We start from the raw sequence: 18936 nt of genomic DNA, 5'->3' as shown, positions 1-18936 counted from the left end.
ACCCCCTGTGCGCACCCCCTCACATCCCCAACCGAGGCACCCACACACCACCAAACAGACAAACACAGGCACACTGGAACACAGCCTGAGACACATATAGTTGAACGTACACGTGCGCTCACGCGCGGACACTGGCCCCATGTAGGGCTTGGTTTAGCAGAGCACCCATGCTCATGGTGGTGAAGGACCCCTTGAGGGTCCCAGGGGCAATTAGAAGAGCGATACGGGGCTGGGGCCAGCCAGGAGTTGGCCTGAGGGCTGAGCCCTTGGCCTTGATCCTTTTCTGAAAAGACCTCTTGATTTCTCCTGTCTCCCAGTCGCTGATGTCCCAGCATGCCATCCTTGTTTGAGTGTGGTTGCACGTTGGCCCCCAGGCCAGAGAGCAGTGTAAGCTGGAAGGGGCTGAGGTGCCCGACCGGCTCTGCGTCCCGCCCTGCTCAGCGCATCCACCCCAGCAGAGGAAGGTAAGCCTTACTGTGCCCCAGGTGTTTGCATTGCCCTCGCTGTGTGTCCGGGTTCGTCAAGGCTGGCCATTTGGCCCGGCCACGGCTGCTTGCGCCATGCGTGCCGTGCCGTGCCGTGCCGTGACCTGCCTGGCGCCCAGAGGATGTGTTGGATCGATGATGACTCCCCAAAATAACATTCCTTGGAAGCTGAACAAAATGAGTGAAAACTCTATAACCGTCGTTCTCATCGTGACTGAGGTCCAGTGCTTGGCTCTCCTCAGGCAGCGTAGGAGTGGGACCCGACATGCACTCAGTCACACACATTGTTTCCACCTGCCAGGCCCCCTGTCAAGACAGCCTTGCAGGCAATCAGACACTGTCATCCTCTGCTTGCTGTGACTTGTGAGCCCGGTCAGTAGGCCAGTTTCCGCTGTCCCCATTGAGCATCCCTGGGTTGTTGCCTGGCGGCGTCTTGTGGGGTAGGCCAGTGGCTGGCCAGTACTGATGTGCCCGGTCGAGGAGGGAGGAGGAAGGAGCTAGGCTTTCTCATGGGTGGCTTGTAGATTGGATGGCCAGGACTTTGCCATTCCCCCAAGTGCGGTCTTAGGATTTCGCTGCCTAGATTGGGGCTTGGGTTAGGTAGCATACACCAGAAGCCTCGAGATTGTAGGCCAGGTCCTCATTGTTACTCTCTCGAGTGTGCGGGTGGCGGAGTATGGTTCTTGGGCTTAGTACGTAGGCGATCCCATGCTCGGGACGATGGTGCCGCCACCCAGTTAAGAAGTGGCTCCCCCCGTGGTATTGGAATATTGGGTGGAGCCCCGAGAACAAAGTTTAGTTGCAGGTTGCAAGGGCCACGGCTGGGGTTGCGATGGTGGCAGGAGGTGGATTCGTAATCGTTGGCGAGGACTGCTCATCCTTTGCCTGGGTCCTCCCCGGCATGGAGTTGGTGGTGTCGGGTGTCTTTCTGGTGCTGTGCCCACGCCGTGGTGTGGATTCGAGCCAGCGGGGGGCTGCCGTCAAGCACAGAGTGACTTAAGTGACAGTACAGGGCCTGGCAAGACCTGGCCTCTGCGTGTCTTCCAGGTTAGGGGCCAGCCTTTGCAGGGCCGGCAGGGCGAGGGTGGCCTGCCCTTTGTGCCCGTGAATACCTCAGTCTGCAGCTGAGGTGGTGGCGGCTCTGAGAAGGAATGCCAGGACCCCAGGTCTTAGACGATGGGGTGTGCTAGTCTAGGGCTTCGTGCATTTCTCTGCTCCTAGGGTGTGTCGGTGGCAGCCGACCCAACCTCTGATTGCCAAAGGGACCAGAAGTCGACCTCTGATTGCCAAAAGGGACACACAGACTTGCTGGGCCTTGGGCCGCTTGGGTGTACGCTAATGGGGCAGTCCTGGCTGAGGGGCGGCTGGCTGTGGGCAGGCTATGTATGGAATTGGGCCTTGTGTGCTGGGGCTCTTAGGAGAATGCAGACAGTGGCTAGCTGTGAGTCCTCAGACCAGCAGAGGGGAGGGGTGGGGGTGTCTGGCCTTGGAGAGGCAGTGCAGGAAATTGGAAGTTGAAGCAGCTTAGTGCCAGGGTACCCGGGCCCAGTTTGTTGGGCACACGGCTGGTGACAAAAGTCGGGCATGGAGGGAGCAGAGAGCGGATTGGGCGGGGCTGGAGCCAGCAGCCGCCCTTCCAAGGCAGGGTGTAAGGGCAGATGTCCCCCCGATGCCAGAGCGGCCTGGCTGGCACAGGGGAGCCTGGCCACACAGATTTTTGCACACCCCCTGTGCGCACCCCCTCACATCCCCAACCGAGGCACCCACACACCACCAAACAGACAAACACAGGCACACTGGAACACAGCCTGAGACACATATAGTTGAACGTACACGTGCGCTCACGCGCGGACACTGGCCCCATGTAGGGCTTGGTTTAGCAGAGCACCCATGCTCATGGTGGTGAAGGACCCCTTGAGGGTCCCAGGGGCAATTAGAAGAGCGATACGGGGCTGGGGCCAGCCAGGAGTTGGCCTGAGGGCTGAGCCCTTGGCCTTGATCCTTTTCTGAAAAGACCTCTTGATTTCTCCTGTCTCCCAGTCGCTGATGTCCCAGCATGCCATCCTTGTTTGAGTGTGGTTGCACGTTGGCCCCCAGGCCAGAGAGCAGTGTAAGCTGGAAGGGGCTGAGGTGCCCGACCGGCTCTGCGTCCCGCCCTGCTCAGCGCATCCACCCCAGCAGAGGAAGGTAAGCCTTACTGTGCCCCAGGTGTTTGCATTGCCCTCGCTGTGTGTCCGGGTTCGTCAAGGCTGGCCATTTGGCCCGGCCACGGCTGCTTGCGCCATGCGTGCCGTGCCGTGCCGTGCCGTGACCTGCCTGGCGCCCAGAGGATGTGTTGGATCGATGATGACTCCCCAAAATAACATTCCTTGGAAGCTGAACAAAATGAGTGAAAACTCTATAACCGTCGTTCTCATCGTGACTGAGGTCCAGTGCTTGGCTCTCCTCAGGCAGCGTAGGAGTGGGACCCGACATGCACTCAGTCACACACATTGTTTCCACCTGCCAGGCCCCCTGTCAAGACAGCCTTGCAGGCAATCAGACACTGTCATCCTCTGCTTGCTGTGACTTGTGAGCCCGGTCAGTAGGCCAGTTTCCGCTGTCCCCATTGAGCATCCCTGGGTTGTTGCCTGGCGGCGTCTTGTGGGGTAGGCCAGTGGCTGGCCAGTACTGATGTGCCCGGTCGAGGAGGGAGGAGGAAGGAGCTAGGCTTTCTCATGGGTGGCTTGTAGATTGGATGGCCAGGACTTTGCCATTCCCCCAAGTGCGGTCTTAGGATTTCGCTGCCTAGATTGGGGCTTGGGTTAGGTAGCATACACCAGAAGCCTCGAGATTGTAGGCCAGGTCCTCATTGTTACTCTCTCGAGTGTGCGGGTGGCGGAGTATGGTTCTTGGGCTTATTACGTAGGCGATCCCATGCTCGGGACGATGGTGCCGCCACCCAGTTAAGAAGTGGCTCCCCCCGTGGTATTGGAATATTGGGTGGAGCCCCGAGAACAAAGTTTAGTTGCAGGTTGCAAGGGCCACGGCTGGGGTTGCGATGGTGGCAGGAGGTGGATTCGTAATCGTTGGCGAGGACTGCTCATCCTTTGCCTGGGTCCTCCCCGGCATGGAGTTGGTGGTGTCGGGTGTCTTTCTGGTGCTGTGCACGCCGTGGTGTGGATTCGAGCCAGCGGGGGGCTGCCGTCAAGCACAGAGTGACTTAAGTGACAGTACAGGGCCTGGCAAGACCTGGCCTCTGCGTGTCTTCCAGGTTAGGGGCCAGCCTTTGCAGGGCCGGCAGGGCGAGGGTGGCCTGCCCTTTGTGCCCGTGAATACCTCAGTCTGCAGCTGAGGTGGTGGCGGCTCTGAGAAGGAATGCCAGGACCCCAGGTCTTAGACGATGGGGTGTGCTAGTCTAGGGCTTCGTGCATTTCTCTGCTCCTAGGGTGTGTCGGTGGCAGCCGACCCAACCTCTGATTGCCAAAGGGACCAGAAGTCAACCTCTGATTGCCAAAAGGGACACACAGACTTGCTGGGCCTTGGGCCGCTTGGGTGTATGCTAATGGGGCAGTCCTGGCTGAGGGGCGGCTGGCTGTGGGCAGGCTATGTATGGAATTGGGCCTTGTGTGCTGGGGCTCTTAGGAGGATACAGACAGTGGCTAGCTGTGAGTCCTCAGACCAGCAGAGGGGAGGGGTGGGGGTGTCTGGCCTTGGAGAGGCAGTGCAGGAAATTGGAAGTTGAAGCAGCTTAGTGCCAGGGTACCCGGGCCCGGTTTGTTGGGCACACGGCTGGTGACAAAAGTCGGGCATGGAGGGAGCAGAGAACGGATTGGGCGGGGCTGGAGCCAGCAGCCGCCCTTCCAAGGCAGGGTGTAAGGGCAGATGTCCCCCCGATGCCAGAGCGCCCTGGCTGGCACAGGGGAGCCTGGCCACACAGATTTTTGCACACCCCCTGTGCGCACCCCCTCACATCCCCAACCGAGGCACCCACACACCACCAAACAGACAAACACAGGCACACTGGAACACAGCCTGAGACACATATAGTTGAACGTACACGTGCGCTACGCGCGGACACTGGCCCCATGTAGGGCTTGGTTTAGCAGAGCACCCATGCTCATGGTGGTGAAGGATCCCTTGTGCGTCCCAGGGGAAATTAGAAGAGCGATACGGGGCTGGGGCCAGCCAGGAGTTGGCCTGAGGGCTGAGCCCTTGGCCTTGATCCTTTTCTGAAAAGACCTCTTGATTTCTCCTGTCTCCCAGTCGCTGATGTCCCAGCATGCCATCCTTGTTTGAGTGTGGTTGCACGTTGGCCCCCAGGCCAGAGAGCAGTGTAAGCTGGAAGGGGCTGAGGTGCCCGACCGGCTCTGCGTCCCGCCCTGCTCAGCGCATCCACCCCAGCAGAGGAAGGTAAGCCTTACTGTGCCCCAGGTGTTTGCATTGCCCTCGCTGTGTGTCCGGGTTCGTCAAGGCTGGCCATTTGGCCCGGCCACGGCTGCTTGCGCCATGCGTGCCGTGCCGTGCCGTGCCGTGACCTGCCTGGCGCCCAGAGGATGTGTTGGATCGATGATGACTCCCCAAAATAACATTCCTTGGAAGCTGAACAAAATGAGTGAAAACTCTATAACCGTCGTTCTCATCGTGACTGAGGTCCAGTGCTTGGCTCTCCTCAGGCAGCGTAGGAGTGGGACCCGACATGCACTCAGTCACACACATTGTTTCCACCTGCCAGGCCCCCTGTCAAGACAGCCTTGCAGGCAATCAGACACTGTCATCCTCTGCTTGCTGTGACTTGTGAGCCCGGTCAGTAGGCCAGTTTCCGCTGTCCCCATTGAGCATCCCTGGGTTGTTGCCTGGCGGCGTCTTGTGGGGTAGGCCAGTGGCTGGCCAGTACTGATGTGCCCGGTCGAGGAGGGAGGAGGAAGGAGCTAGGCTTTCTCATGGGTGGCTTGTAGATTGGATGGCCAGGACTTTGCCATTCCCCCAAGTGCGGTCTTAGGATTTCGCTGCCTAGATTGGGGCTTGGGTTAGGTAGCATACACCAGAAGCCTCGAGATTGTAGGCCAGGTCCTCATTGTTACTCTCTCGAGTGTGCGGGTGGCGGAGTATGGTTCTTGGTCTTATTACGTAGGCGATCCCATGCTCGGGACGATGGTGCCGCCACCCAGTTAAGAAGTGGCTCCCCCCGTGGTATTGGAATATTGGGTGGAGCCCCTAGGACAAAGTTTAGTTGCAGGTTGCAAGGGCCACGGCTGGGGTTGCGATGGTGGCAGGAGGTGGATTCGTAATCGTTGGCGAGGACTGCTCATCCTTTGCCTGGGTCCTCCCCGGCATGGAGTTGGTGGTGTCGGGTGTCTTTCTGGTGCTGTGCCCACGCCGTGGTGTGGATTCGAGCCAGCGGGGGGCTGCCGTCAAGCACAGAGTGACTTAAGTGACAGTACAGGGCCTGGCAAGACCTGGCCTCTGCGTGTCTTCCAGGTTAGGGGCCAGCCTTTGCAGGGCCGGCAGGGCGAGGGTGGCCTGCCCTTTGTGCCCGTGAATACCTCAGTCTGCAGCTGAGGTGGTGGCGGCTCTGAGAAGGAATGCCAGGACCCCAGGTCTTAGACGATGGGGTGTGCTAGTCTAGGGCTTCGTGCATTTCTCTGCTCCTAGGGTGTGTCCGTGGCAGTCGACCCAACCTCTGATTGCCAAAGGGACCAGAAGTCGACCTCTGATTGCCAAAAGGACACACAGACTTGCTGGGCCTTGGGCCGCTTGGGTGTACGCTAATGGGGCAGTCCTGGCTGAGGGGCGGCTGGCTGTGGGCAGGCTATGTATGGAATTGGGCCTTGTGTGCTGGGGCTCTTAGGAGAATGCAGACAGTGGCTAGCTGTGAGTCCTCAGACCAGCAGAGGGGAGGGGTGGGGGTGTCTGGCCTTGGAGAGGCAGTGCAGGAAATTGGAAGTTGAAGCAGCTTAGTGCCAGGGTACCCGGGCCCAGTTTGTTGGGCACACGGCTGGTGACAAAAGTCGGGCATGGAGGGAGCAGAGAGCGGATTGGGCGGGGCTGGAGCCAGCAGCCGCCCTTCCAAGGCAGGGTGTAAGGGCAGATGTCCCCCCGATGCCAGAGCGGCCTGGCTGGCACAGGGGAGCCTGGCCACACAGATTTTTGCACACCCCCTGTGCGCACCCCCTCACATCCCCAAGCGAGGCACCCACACACCACCAAACAGACAAAGACAGGCACACTGGAACACAGCCTGAGACACATATAGTTGAGCGTACCCGTGCGCTCACGCGCGGACACTGGCCCCATGTAGGGCTTGGTTTAGCAGAGCAGCCATGCTCATGGTGGTGAAGGACCCCTTGAGGGTTCCAGGGGCAATTAGAAGAGAGATACGGGGCTGGGGCCAGCCAGGAGTTGGCCTGAGGGGTGAGCCCTTGGCCTTGATCCTTTTCTGAAAAGACCTCTTGATTTCTCCTGTCTCCCAGACGCTGATGTCCCAGCATGCCATCCTTGTTTGAGTGTAGTTGCACGTTGGCCCCCAGGCCAGAGAGCAGTGTAAGCTGGAAGGGGCTGAGGTACCCGACCGGCTCTGCGTCCCGCCCTGCTCAGCGCATCCACCCCAGCAGAGGAAGGTAAGCCTTACTGTGCCCCAGGTGTTTGCATTGCCCTCGCTGTGTGTCCGGGTTCGTCAAGGCTGGCCATTTGGCCCGGCCACGGCTGCTTGCGCCATGCGTGCCGTGCCGTGCCGTGCCGTGACCTGCCTGGCGCCCAGAGGATGTGTTGGATCGATGATGACTCCCCAAAATAACATTCCTTGGAAGCTGAACAAAATGAGTGAAAACTCTATAACCGTCGTTCTCATCGTGACTGAGGTCCAGTGCTTGGCTCTCCTCAGGCAGCGTAGGAGTGGGACCCGACATGCACTCAGTCACACACATTGTTTCCACCTGCCAGGCCCCCTGTCAAGACAGCCTTGCAGGCAATCAGACACTGTCATCCTCTGCTTGCTGTGACTTGTGAGCCCGGTCAGTAGGCCAGTTTCCGCTGTCCCCATTGAGCATCCCTGGGTTGTTGCCTGGCGGCGTCTTGTGGGGTAGGCCAGTGGCTGGCCAGTACTGATGTGCCCGGTCGAGGAGGGAGGAGGAAGGAGCTAGGCTTTCTCATGGGTGGCTTGTAGATTGGATGGCCAGGACTTTGCCATTCCCCCAAGTGCGGTCTTAGGATTTCGCTGCCTAGATTGGGGCTTGGGTTAGGTAGCATACACCAGAAGCCTCGAGATTGTAGGCCAGGTCCTCATTGTTACTCTCTCGAGTGTGCGGGTGGCGGAGTATGGTTCTTGGGCTTAGTACGTAGGCGATCCCATGCTCGGGACGATGGTGCCGCCACCCAGTTAAGAAGTGGCTCCCCCCGTGGTATTGGAATATTGGGTGGAGCCCCGAGAACAAAGTTTAGTTGCAGGTTGCAAGGGCCACGGCTGGGGTTGCGATGGTGGCAGGAGGTGGATTCGTAATCGTTGGCGAGGACTGCTCATCCTTTGCCTGGGTCCTCCCCGGCATGGAGTTGGTGGTGTCGGGTGTCTTTCTGGTGCTGTGCCCACGCCGTGGTGTGGATTCGAGCCAGCGGGGGGCTGCCGTCAAGCACAGAGTGACTTAAGTGACAGTACAGGGCCTGGCAAGACCTGGCCTCTGCGTGTCTTCCAGGTTAGGTGCCAGCCTTTGCAGGGCCGGCAGGGCGAGGGTGGCCTGCCCTTTGTGCCCGTGAATACCTCAGTCTGCAGCTGAGGTGGTGGCGGCTCTGAGAAGGAATGCCAGGACCCCAGGGCTTAGACGATGGGGTGTGCTAGTCTAGGGCTTCGTGCATTTCTCTGCTCCTAGCGTGTGTCCGTGGCAGCCGACCCAAACTCTGATTGCCAAAGGGACCAGAAGTCGACCTCTGATTGCCAAAAGGGACACACAGACTTGCTGGGCCTTGGGCCGCTTGGGTGTATGCTAATGGGGCAGTCCTGGCTGAGGGGCGGCTGGCTGTGGGCAGGCTATGTATGGAATTGGGCCTTGTGTGCTGGGGCTCTTAGGAGGATGCAGACAGTGGCTAGCTGTGAGTCCTCAGACCAGCAGAGGGGAGGGGTGGGGGTGTCTGGCCTTGGAGAGGCAGTGCAGGAAATTGGAAGTTGAAGCAGCTTAGTGCCAGGGTACCCGGGCCCGGTTTGTTGGGCACACGGCTGGTGACAAAAGTCGGGCATGGAGGGAGCAGAGAACGGATTGGGCGGGGCTGGAGCCAGCAGCCGCCCTTCCAAGGCAGGGTGTAAGGGCAGATGTCCCCCCGATGCCAGAGCGGCCTGGCTGGCACAGGGGAGCCTGGCCACACAGATTTTTGCACACCCCCTGTGCGCACCCCCTCACATCCCCAAGCGAGGCACCCACACACCACCAAACAGACAAACACAGGCACACTGGAACACAGCCTGAGACACATATAGTTGAGCGTACACGTGCGCTCACGCGCGGACACTGGCCCCATGTAGGGCTTGGTTTAGCAGAGCACCCATGCTCATGGTGGTGAAGGACCCCTTGAGGGTCCCAGGGGCAATTAGAAGAGCGATACGGGGCTGGGGCCAGCCAGGAGTTGGCCTGAGGGCTGAGCCCTTGGCCTTGATCCTTTTCTGAAAAGACCTCTTGATTTCTCCTGTCTCCCAGTCGCTGATGTCCCAGCATGCCATCCTTGTTTGAGTGTGGTTGCACGTTGGCCCCCAGGCCAGAGAGCAGTGTAAGCTGGAAGGGGCTGAGGTGCCCGACCGGCTCTGCGTCCCGCCCTGCTCAGCGCATCCACCCCAGCAGAGGAAGGTAAGCCTTACTGTGCCCCAGGTGTTTGCATTGCCCTCGCTGTGTGTCCGGGTTCGTCAAGGCTGGCCATTTGGCCCGGCCACGGCTGCTTGCGCCATGCGTGCCGTGCCGTGCCGTGCCGTGACCTGCCTGGCGCCCAGAGGATGTGTTGGATCGATGATGACTCCCCAAAATAACATTCCTTGGAAGCTGAACAAAATGAGTGAAAACTCTATAACCGTCGTTCTCATCGTGACTGAGGTCCAGTGCTTGGCTCTCCTCAGGCAGCGTAGGAGTGGGACCCGACATGCACTCAGTCACACACATTGTTTCCACCTGCCAGGCCCCCTGTCAAGACAGCCTTACAGGCAATCAGACACTGTCATCCTCTGCTTGCTGTGACTTGTGAGCCCGGTCAGTAGGCCAGTTTCCGCTGTCCCCATTGAGCATCCCTGGGTTGTTGCCTGGCGGCGTCTTGTGGGGTAGGCCAGTGGCTGGCCAGTACTGATGTGCCCGGTCGAGGAGGGAGGAGGAAGGAGCTAGGCTTTCTCATGGGTGGCTTGTAGATTGGATGGCCAGGACTTTGCCATTCCCCCAAGTGCGGTCTTAGGATTTCGCTGCCTAGATTGGGGCTTGGGTTAGGTAGCATACACCAGAAGCCTCGAGATTGTAGGCCAGGTCCTCATTGTTACTCTCTCGAGTGTGCGGGTGGCGGAGTATGGTTCTTGGGCTTAGTACGTAGGCGATCCCATGCTCGGGACGATGGTGCCGCCACCCAGTTAAGAAGTGGCTCCCCCCGTGGTATTGGAATATTGGGTGGAGCCCCGAGAACAAAGTTTAGTTGCAGGTTGCAAGGGCCACGGCTGGGGTTGCGATGGTGGCAGGAGGTGGATTCGTAATCGTTGGCGAGGACTGCTCATCCTTTGCCTGGGTCCTCCCCGGCATGGAGTTGGTGGTGTCGGGTGTCTTTCTGGTGCTGTGCCCACGCCGTGGTGTGGATTCGAGCCAGCGGGGGGCTTCCGTCAAGCACAGAGTGACTTAAGTGACAGTACAGGGCCTGGCAAGACCTGGCCTCTGCGTGTCTTCCAGGTTAGGGGCCAGCCTTTGCAGGGCCGGCAGGGCGAGGGTGGCCTGCCCTTTGTGCCCGTGAATACCTCAGTCTGCAGCTGAGGTGGTGGCGGCTCTGAGAAGGAATGCCAGGACCCCAGGTCTTAGACGATGGGGTGTGCTAGTCTAGGGCTTCGTGCATTTCTCTGCTCCTAGGGTGTGTCGGTGGCAGCCGACCCAACCTCTGATTGCCAAAGGGACCAGAAGTCGACCTCTGATTGCCAAAAGGGACACACAGACTTGCTGGGCCTTGGGCCGCTTGGGTGTACGCTAATGGGGCAGTCCTGGCTGAGGGGCGGCTGGCTTTGGGCAGGCTATGTATGGAATTGGGCCTTGTGTGCTGGGGCTCTTAGGAGAATGCAGACAGTGGCTAGCTGTGAGTCCTCAGACCAGCAGAGGGGAGGGGTGGGGGTGTCTGGCCTTGGAGAGGCAGTGCAGGAAATTGGAAGTTGAAGCAGCTTAGTGCCGGGGTACCCGGGCTCAGTTTGTTGGGCACACGGCTGGTGACAAAAGTCGGGCATGGAGGGAGCAGAGAGCGGATTAGGCGGGGCTGGAGCCAGCAGCCGCCCTTCCAAGGCAGGGTGTAAGGGCAGATGTCCCCCCGATGCCAGAGCGGCCTGGCTGGCACAGGGGAGCCTGGCCACACAGATTTTTGCACACCCCCTGTGCGCACCCCCTCACATCCCCAACCGAGGCACCCACACACCACCAAACAGACAAACACAGGCACACTGGAACACAGCCTGAGACACATATAGTTGAACGTACACGTGCGCTCACGCGCGGACACTGGCCCCATGTAGGGCTTGGTTTAGCAGAGCACCCATGCTCATGGTGGTGAAGGACCCCTTGAGGGTCCCAGGGGCAATTAGAAGAGCGATACGGGGCTGGGGCCAGCCAGGAGTTGGCCTGAGGGCTGAGCCCTTGGCCTTGATCCTTTTCTGAAAAGACCTCTTGATTTCTCCTGTCTCCCAGTCGCTGATGTCCCAGCATGCCATCCTTGTTTGAGTGTGGTTGCACGTTGGCCCCCAGGCCAGAGAGCAGTGTAAGCTGGAAGGGGCTGAGGTGCCCGACCGGCTCTGCGTCCCGCCCTGCTCAGCGCATCCACCCCAGCAGAGGAAGGTAAGCCTTACTGTGCCCCAGGTGTTTGCATTGCCCTCGCTGTGTGTCCGGGTTCGTCAAGGCTGGCCATTTGGCCCGGCCACGGCTGCTTGCGCCATGCGTGCCGTGCCGTGCCGTGCCGTGACCTGCCTGGCGCCCAGAGGATGTGTTGGATCGATGATGACTCCCCAAAATAACATTCCTTGGAAGCTGAACAAAATGAGTGAAAACTCTATAACCGTCGTTCTCATCGTGACTGAGGTCCAGTGCTTGGCTCTCCTCAGGCAGCGTAGGAGTGGGACCCGACATGCACTCAGTCACACACATTGTTTCCACCTGCCAGGCCCCCTGTCAAGACAGCCTTGCAGGCAATCAGACACTGTCATCCTCTGCTTGCTGTGACTTGTGAGCCCGGTCAGTAGGCCAGTTTCCGCTGTCCCCATTGAGCATCCCTGGGTTGTTGCCTGGCGGCGTCTTGTGGGGTAGGCCAGTGGCTGGCCAGTACTGATGTGCCCGGTCGAGGAGGGAGGAGGAAGGAGCTAGGCTTTCTCATGGGTGGCTTGTAGATTGGATGGCCAGGACTTTGCCATTCCCCCAAGTGCGGTCTTAGGATTTCGCTGCCTAGATTGGGGCTTGGGTTAGGTAGCATACACCAGAAGCCTCGAGATTGTAGGCCAGGTCCTCATTGTTACTCTCTCGAGTGTGCGGGTGGCGGAGTATGGTTCTTGGGCTTATTACGTAGGCGATCCCATGCTCGGGACGATGGTGCCGCCACCCAGTTAAGAAGTGGCTCCCCCCGTGGTATTGGAATATTGGGTGGAGCCCCGAGAACAAAGTTTAGTTGCAGGTTGCAAGGGCCACGGCTGGGGTTGCGATGGTGGCAGGAGGTGGATTCGTAATCGTTGGCGAGGACTGCTCATCCTTTGCCTGGGTCCTCCCCGGCATGGAGTTGGTGGTGTCGGGTGTCTTTCTGGTGCTGTGCAAACGCCGTGGTGTGGATTCGAGCCAGCGGGGGGCTGCCGTCAAGCACAGAGTGACTTAAGTGACAGTACAGGGCCTGGCAAGACCTGGCCTCTGCGTGTCTTCCAGGTTAGGGGCCAGCCTTTGCAGGGCCGGCAGGGCGAGGGTGGCCTGCCCTTTGTGCCCGTGAATACCTCAGTCTGCAGCTGAGGTGGTGGCGGCTCTGAGAAGGAATGCCAGGACCCCAGGTCTTAGACGATGGGGTGTGCTAGTCTAGGGCTTCGTGCATTTCTCTGCTCCTAGGGTGTGTCGGTGGCAGCCGACCCAACCTCTGATTGCCAAAGGGACCAGAAGTCAACCTCTGATTGCCAAAAGGGACACACAGACTTGCTGGGCCTTGGGCCGCTTGGGTGTATGCTAATGGGGCAGTCCTGGCTGAGGGGCGGCTGGCTGTGGGCAGGCTATGTATGGAATTGGGCCTTGTGTGCTGGGGCTCTTAGGAGGATACAGACAGTGGCTAGCTGTGAGTCCTCAGACCAGCAGAGGGGAGGGGTGGGGGTGTCTGGCCTTGGAGAGGCAGTGCAGGAAATTGGAAGTTGAAGCAGCTTAGTGCCAGGGTACCCGGGCCCGGTTTGTTGGGCACACGGCTGGTGACAAAAGTCGGGCATGGAGGGAGCAGAGAACGGATTGGGCGGGGCTGGAGCCAGCAGCCGCCCTTCCAAGGCAGGGTGTAAGGGCAGATGTCCCCCCGATGCCAGAGCGCCCTGGCTGGCACAGGGGAGCCTGGCCACACAGATTTTTGCACACCCCCTGTGCGCACCCCCTCACATCCCCAACCGAGGCACCCACACACCACCAAACAGACAAACACAGGCACACTGGAACACAGCCTGAGACACATATAGTTGAACGTACACGTGCGCTTACGCGCGGACACTGGCCCCATGTAGGGCTTGGTTTAGCAGAGCACCCATGCTCATGGTGGTGAAGGATCCCTTGTGCGTCCCAGGGGAAATTAGAAGAGCGATACGGGGCTGGGGCCAGCCAGGAGTTGGCCTGAGGGCTGAGCCCTTGGCCTTGATCCTTTTCTGAAAAGACCTCTTGATTTCTCCTGTCTCCCAGTCGCTGATGTCCCAGCATGCCATCCTTGTTTGAGTGTGGTTGCACGTTGGCCCCCAGGCCAGAGAGCAGTGTAAGCTGGAAGGGGCTGAGGTGCCCGACCGGCTCTGCGTCCCGCCCTGCTCAGCGCATCCACCCCAGCAGAGGAAGGTAAGCCTTACTGTGCCCCAGGTGTTTGCATTGCCCTCGCTGTGTGTCCGGGTTCGTCAAGGCTGGCCATTTGGCCCGGCCACGGCTGCTTGCGCCATGCGTGCCGTGCCGTGCCGTGCCGTGACCTGCCTGGCGCCCAGAGGATGTGTTGGATCGATGATGACTCCCCAAAATAACATTCCTTGGAAGCTGAACAAAATGAGTGAAAACTCTATAACCGTCGTTCTCATCGTGACTGAGGTCCAGTGCTTGGCTCTCCTCAGGCAGCGTAGGAGTGGGACCCGACATGCACTCAGTCACACACATTGTTTCCACCTGCCAGGCCCTCTGTCAAGACAGCCTTGCAGGCAATCAGACACTGTCATCCTCTGCTTGCTGTGACTTGTGAGCCCGGTCAGTAGGCCAGTTTCCGGTGTCCCCATTGAGCATCCCTGGGTTGTTGCCTGGCGGCGTCTTGTGGGGTAGGCCAGTGGCTGGCCAGTACTGATGTGCCCGGTCGAGGAGGGAGGAGGAAGGAGCTAGGCTTTCTCATGGGTGGCTTGTAGATTGGATGGCCAGGACTTTGCCATTCCCCCAAGTGCGGTCTTAGGATTTCGCTGCCTAGATTGGGGCTTGGGTTAGGTAGCATACACCAGAAGCCTCGAGATTGTAGGCCAGGTCCTCATTGTTACTCTCTCGAGTGTGCGGGTGGCGGAGTATGGTTCTTGGTCTTATTACGTAGGCGATCCCATGCTCGGGACGATGGTGCCGCCACCCAGTTAAGAAGTGGCTCCCCCCGTGGTATTGGAATATTGGGTGGAGCCCCTAGGACAAAGTTTAGTTGCAGGTTGCAAGGGCCACGGCTGGGGTTGCGATGGTGGCAGGAGGTGGATTCGTAATCGTTGGCGAGGACTGCTCATCCTTTGCCTGGGTCCTCCCCGGCATGGAGTTGGTGGTGTCGGGTGTCTTTCTGGTGCTGTGCCCACGCCGTGGTGTGGATTCGAGCCAGCGGGGGGCTGCCGTCAAGCACAGAGTGACTTAAGTGACAGTACAGGGCCTGGCAAGACCTGGCCTCTGCGTGTCTTCCAGGTTAGGGGCCAGCCTTTGCAGGGCCGGCAGGGCGAGGGTGGCCTGCCCTTTGTGCCCGTGAATACCTCAGTCTGCAGCTGAGGTGGTGGCGGCTCTGAGAAGGAATGCCAGGACCCCAGGTCTTAGACGATGGGGTGTGCTAGTCTAGGGCTTCGTGCATTTCTCTGCTCCTAGGGTGTGTCCGTGGCAGTCGACCCAACCTCTGATTGCCAAAGGGACCAGAAGTCGACCTCTGATTGCCAAAAGGACACACAGACTTGCTGGGCCTTGGGCCGCTTGGGTGTACGCTAATGGGGCAGTCCTGGCTGAGGGGCGGCTGGCTGTGGGCAGGCTATGTATGGAATTGGGCCTTGTGTGCTGGGGCTCTTAGGAGAATGCAGACAGTGGCTAGCTGTGAGTCCTCAGACCAGCAGAGGGGAGGGGTGGGGGTGTCTGGCCTTGGAGAGGCAGTGCAGGAAATTGGAAGTTGAAGCAGCTTAGTGCCAGGGTACCCGGGCCCAGTTTGTTGGGCACACGGCTGGTGACAAAAGTCGGGCATGGAGGGAGCAGAGAGCGGATTGGGCGGGGCTGGAGCCAGCAGCCGCCCTTCCAAGGCAGGGTGTAAGGGCAGATGTCCCCCCGATGCCAGAGCGGCCTGGCTGGCACAGGGGAGCCTGGCCACACAGATTTTTGCACACCCCCTGTGCGCACCCCCTCACATCCCCAAGCGAGGCACCCACACACCACCAAACAGACAAAGACAGGCACACTGGAACACAGCCTGAGACACATATAGTTGAGCGTACCCGTGCGCTCACGCGCGGACACTGGCCCCATGTAGGGCTTGGTTTAGCAGAGCAGCCATGCTCATGGTGGTGAAGGACCCCTTGAGGGTTCCAGGGGCAATTAGAAGAGAGATACGGGGCTGGGGCCAGCCAGGAGTTGGCCTGAGGGGTGAGCCCTTGGCCTTGATCCTTTTCTGAAAAGACCTCTTGATTTCTCCTGTCTCCCAGACGCTGATGTCCCAGCATGCCATCCTTGTTTGAGTGTAGTTGCACGTTGGCCCCCAGGCCAGAGAGCAGTGTAAGCTGGAAGGGGCTGAGGTACCCGACCGGCTCTGCGTCCCGCCCTGCTCAGCGCATCCACCCCAGCAGAGGAAGGTAAGCCTTACTGTGCCCCAGGTGTTTGCATTGCCCTCGCTGTGTGTCCGGGTTCGTCAAGGCTGGCCATTTGGCCCGGCCACGGCTGCTTGCGCCATGCGTGCCGTGCCGTGCCGTGCCGTGACCTGCCTGGCGCCCAGAGGATGTGTTGGATCGATGATGACTCCCCAAAATAACATTCCTTGGAAGCTGAACAAAATGAGTGAAAACTCTATAACCGTCGTTCTCATCGTGACTGAGGTCCAGTGCTTGGCTCTCCTCAGGCAGCGTAGGAGTGGGACCCGACATGCACTCAGTCACACACATTGTTTCCACCTGCCAGGCCCCCTGTCAAGACAGCCTTGCAGGCAATCAGACACTGTCATCCTCTGCTTGCTGTGACTTGTGAGCCCGGTCAGTAGGCCAGTTTCCGCTGTCCCCATTGAGCATCCCTGGGTTGTTGCCTGGCGGCGTCTTGTGGGGTAGGCCAGTGGCTGGCCAGTACTGATGTGCCCGGTCGAGGAGGGAGGAGGAAGGAGCTAGGCTTTCTCATGGGTGGCTTGTAGATTGGATGGCCAGGACTTTGCCATTCCCCCAAGTGCGGTCTTAGGATTTCGCTGCCTAGATTGGGGCTTGGGTTAGGTAGCATACACCAGAAGCCTCGAGATTGTAGGCCAGGTCCTCATTGTTACTCTCTCGAGTGTGCGGGTGGCGGAGTATGGTTCTTGGGCTTAGTACGTAGGCGATCCCATGCTCGGGACGATGGTGCCGCCACCCAGTTAAGAAGTGGCTCCCCCCGTGGTATTGGAATATTGGGTGGAGCCCCGAGAACAAAGTTTAGTTGCAGGTTGCAAGGGCCACGGCTGGGGTTGCGATGGTGGCAGGAGGTGGATTCGTAATCGTTGGCGAGGACTGCTCATCCTTTGCCTGGGTCCTCCCCGGCATGGAGTTGGTGGTGTCGGGTGTCTTTCTGGTGCTGTGCCCACGCCGTGGTGTGGATTCGAGCCAGCGGGGGGCTGCCGTCAAGCACAGAGTGACTTAAGTGACAGTACAGGGCCTGGCAAGACCTGGCCTCTGCGTGTCTTCCAGGTTAGGTGCCAGCCTTTGCAGGGCCGGCAGGGCGAGGGTGGCCTGCCCTTTGTGCCCGTGAATACCTCAGTCTGCAGCTGAGGTGGTGGCGGCTCTGAGAAGGAATGCCAGGACCCCAGGGCTTAGACGATGGGGTGTGCTAGTCTAGGGCTTCGTGCATTTCTCTGCTCCTAGCGTGTGTCCGTGGCAGCCGACCCAAACTCTGATTGCCAAAGGGACCAGAAGTCGACCTCTGATTGCCAAAAGGGACACACAGACTTGCTGGGCCTTGGGCCGCTTGGGTGTATGCTAATGGGGCAGTCCTGGCTGAGGGGCGGCTGGCTGTGGGCAGGCTATGTATGGAATTGGGCCTTGTGTGCTGGGGCTCTTAGGAGGATGCAGACAGTGGCTAGCTGTGAGTCCTCAGACCAGCAGAGGGGAGGGGTGGGGGTGTCTGGCCTTGGAGAGGCAGTGCAGGAAATTGGAAGTTGAAGCAGCTTAGTGCCAGGGTACCCGGGCCCGGTTTGTTGGGCACACGGCTGGTGACAAAAGTCGGGCATGGAGGGAGCAGAGAACGGATTGGGCGGGGCTGGAGCCAGCAGCCGCCCTTCCAAGGCAGGGTGTAAGGGCAGATGTCCCCCCGATGCCAGAGCGGCCTGGCTGGCACAGGGGAGCCTGGCCACACAGATTTTTGCACACCCCCTGTGCGCACCCCCTCACATCCCCAAGCGAGGCACCCACACACCACCAAACAGACAAACACAGGCACACTGGAACACAGCCTGAGACACATATAGTTGAGCGTACACGTGCGCTCACGCGCGGACACTGGCCCCATGTAGGGCTTGGTTTAGCAGAGCACCCATGCTCATGGTGGTGAAGGACCCCTTGAGGGTCCCAGGGGCAATTAGAAGAGCGATACGGGGCTGGGGCCAGCCAGGAGTTGGCCTGAGGGCTGAGCCCTTGGCCTTGATCCTTTTCTGAAAAGACCTCTTGATTTCTCCTGTCTCCCAGTCGCTGATGTCCCAGCATGCCATCCTTGTTTGAGTGTGGTTGCACGTTGGCCCCCAGGCCAGAGAGCAGTGTAAGCTGGAAGGGGCTGAGGTGCCCGACCGGCTCTGCGTCCCGCCCTGCTCAGCGCATCCACCCCAGCAGAGGAAGGTAAGCCTTACTGTGCCCCAGGTGTTTGCATTGCCCTCGCTGTGTGTCCGGGTTCGTCAAGGCTGGCCATTTGGCCCGGCCACGGCTGCTTGCGCCATGCGTGCCGTGCCGTGCCGTGCCGTGACCTGCCTGGCGCCCAGAGGATGTGTTGGATCGATGATGACTCCCCAAAATAACATTCCTTGGAAGCTGAACAAAATGAGTGAAAACTCTATAACCGTCGTTCTCATCGTGACTGAGGTCCAGTGCTTGGCTCTCCTCAGGCAGCGTAGGAGTGGGACCCGACATGCACTCAGTCACACACATTGTTTCCACCTGCCAGGCCCCCTGTCAAGACAGCCTTACAGGCAATCAGACACTGTCATCCTCTGCTTGCTGTGACTTGTGAGCCCGGTCAGTAGGCCAGTTTCCGCTGTCCCCATTGAGCATCCCTGGGTTGTTGCCTGGCGGCGTCTTGTGGGGTAGGCCAGTGGCTGGCCAGTACTGATGTGCCCGGTCGAGGAGGGAGGAGGAAGGAGCTAGGCTTTCTCATGGGTGGCTTGTAGATTGGATGGCCAGGACTTTGCCATTCCCCCAAGTGCGGTCTTAGGATTTCGCTGCCTAGATTGGGGCTTGGGTTAGGTAGCATACACCAGAAGCCTCGAGATTGTAGGCCAGGTCCTCATTGTTACTCTCTCGAGTGTGCGGGTGGCGGAGTATGGTTCTTGGGCTTAGTACGTAGGCGATCCCATGCTCGGGACGATGGTGCCGCCACCCAGTTAAGAAGTGGCTCCCCCCGTGGTATTGGAATATTGGGTGGAGCCCCGAGAACAA

The 18936-nt window shown here is 59.4% G+C and overlaps 9 non-coding genes across 9 annotated transcripts; all 9 read left to right on the top strand.

Moving 5' to 3' along the window:
- Positions 1-614: 614 nt before the first annotated feature.
- Positions 615-708, top strand: LOC125344575. The gene has a single exon (XR_007209587.1). It is a non-coding gene; the product is annotated as a small nucleolar RNA SNORD116 (small nucleolar RNA).
- Positions 709-2822: 2114 nt separating this feature from the next.
- Positions 2823-2916, top strand: LOC125344574. The gene has a single exon (XR_007209586.1). It is a non-coding gene; the product is annotated as a small nucleolar RNA SNORD116 (small nucleolar RNA).
- A 2111-nt stretch (positions 2917-5027) lies between these two features.
- LOC125344573 lies at positions 5028-5121 on the top strand. The gene has a single exon (XR_007209585.1). It is a non-coding gene; the product is annotated as a small nucleolar RNA SNORD116 (small nucleolar RNA).
- Positions 5122-7234: 2113 nt separating this feature from the next.
- LOC125344572 lies at positions 7235-7328 on the top strand. Its single transcript, XR_007209584.1, has one exon. It is a non-coding gene; the product is annotated as a small nucleolar RNA SNORD116 (small nucleolar RNA).
- A 2114-nt stretch (positions 7329-9442) lies between these two features.
- On the top strand, positions 9443-9536 carry LOC125344586. The gene has a single exon (XR_007209597.1). It is a non-coding gene; the product is annotated as a small nucleolar RNA SNORD116 (small nucleolar RNA).
- Positions 9537-11650: 2114 nt separating this feature from the next.
- LOC125344585 lies at positions 11651-11744 on the top strand. The gene has a single exon (XR_007209596.1). It is a non-coding gene; the product is annotated as a small nucleolar RNA SNORD116 (small nucleolar RNA).
- A 2114-nt stretch (positions 11745-13858) lies between these two features.
- LOC125344584 lies at positions 13859-13952 on the top strand. Its single transcript, XR_007209595.1, has one exon. It is a non-coding gene; the product is annotated as a small nucleolar RNA SNORD116 (small nucleolar RNA).
- A 2113-nt stretch (positions 13953-16065) lies between these two features.
- Positions 16066-16159, top strand: LOC125344583. The gene has a single exon (XR_007209594.1). It is a non-coding gene; the product is annotated as a small nucleolar RNA SNORD116 (small nucleolar RNA).
- A 2114-nt stretch (positions 16160-18273) lies between these two features.
- Positions 18274-18367, top strand: LOC125344571. The gene has a single exon (XR_007209583.1). It is a non-coding gene; the product is annotated as a small nucleolar RNA SNORD116 (small nucleolar RNA).
- Positions 18368-18936: the final 569 nt, after the last annotated feature.

Source organism: Perognathus longimembris, unplaced genomic scaffold (genome assembly GCF_023159225.1).
Source record: "Perognathus longimembris pacificus isolate PPM17 unplaced genomic scaffold, ASM2315922v1 HiC_scaffold_1589, whole genome shotgun sequence".
Taxonomy (NCBI): domain Eukaryota; kingdom Metazoa; phylum Chordata; class Mammalia; order Rodentia; family Heteromyidae; genus Perognathus; species Perognathus longimembris.
The sequence above is the reverse complement of the archived record's forward strand: the minus strand, read 5'-3'. Positions and strand labels throughout refer to the sequence as shown.